The following is a 1184-nucleotide window of genomic DNA, read 5'->3' as shown; positions in this document are numbered from 1 at the left end:
CTTGCCTCTCCCAGGTTGGAAACTCCTTCCTACAAGTGAGCCAGAGGGAGGGTGAGCAGGCCAGGCAATCTCAGCCCCCATCCTTCCTCCCACCTATGCACCAGCTGGAGCCTTCACTCTATGAGTGGGGGTGGGTGCAGGTTGGGAGCCCCAGCCTCCAAGAATTTAGTCTCTGCAAGTCAGTGCTGGAGGCCATGAGAAATACTGGTGGCCTGCCTCTTCCAGTGACACACCTTACCCTGTATGGAAGAGGGAAGATGGAGCCACATCTTGTTGACCACACCCACCAGGAGGAGATCTTTTGTCACACTGAACTGAAATTTTGTGAAATTCAAGTACCCTTCCATTTCTATGGCTTTCAGAAATTCCTTTGATGGTTGTTGAATCAATGTTTTGTACTCAGTGCTTTCAGTTTCACATTACTCTAAGTACTTCACTTCTAATTAATGGGTCTTCAGGAATTCCGGACTGTCACATGACATCAGACAGGTGAATAAAAGCCCTACCATCTAGTGAAAGATAGAGCAGTGACAGAAAACACTCAAACCTACACTGAGGAGAAACAACAGGTAAGAACTTTATTTTGAAAACACCATACATTTTCGTCAAACACATAAGCTTTGTTTCAGAATGGATTTCTTGGTTTAGAAGTAACCCAGGTTCTGGTTGCCAGGTGGGAGGAAGGATAGTGGCTGAATGAAAATGGGGAAGGCATTAAGGAGGACAAATTGGCAGTTATAAAACTGTCACAGGCATGTAATGTACAGCCTAGGGAATGTACTCAATGATATTGTGATGATTATGCAGATTGCCAGGTGGGTACTAGACCTATTGGGTGTTTCACTTGTTAAGTTATACAAATGTCTAACCACTATGTAGTATGAAACTCATACAATATTGAATGCCAACTGTAATTTTAAATAAACTCTTAAAAACAAAATAAAACATATCCAAGTTTCACTAGATCCAATTTCTTAGTGCCAACTGCTTTCTTACACCTTACAAGTAGAATTTGGTCCCACTATGTTTCTAAAAATTTTATCTTTAAAGAACCCACTGTGGTGCATTGCTAAAGCCAACATTTTGTTTACCTGACCTCTCTGTGCTCTCAAGCAGTTTTGTTCCTGCTTTCTGGAAACTCTGCCTCTGAACTCTCCTTGGCTTGGCATGAATTCATTCCTCAC

The 1184-nt window shown here is 42.4% G+C and overlaps 1 protein-coding gene across 1 annotated transcript in view; it reads left to right on the top strand.

Annotated features, from left to right (window-relative positions):
- Positions 1-538: 538 nt before the first annotated feature.
- Positions 539-1184, top strand: part of LOC102762565 (guanylate-binding protein 7) — a gene marked incomplete at its 3' end in the record, with an annotated part of 9111 nt that continues 8465 nt past the window's right edge. The window contains exon 1 of the mRNA XM_006770034.1: positions 539-569. The remainder of the gene's footprint in view (positions 570-1184) is intronic.

This window comes from Myotis davidii, unplaced genomic scaffold (assembly GCF_000327345.1).
Source record: "Myotis davidii unplaced genomic scaffold, ASM32734v1 scaffold3164, whole genome shotgun sequence".
Taxonomy (NCBI): Eukaryota; Metazoa; Chordata; class Mammalia; order Chiroptera; family Vespertilionidae; genus Myotis; species Myotis davidii.
This window is presented reverse-complemented; position numbering and strand designations above follow the sequence as displayed.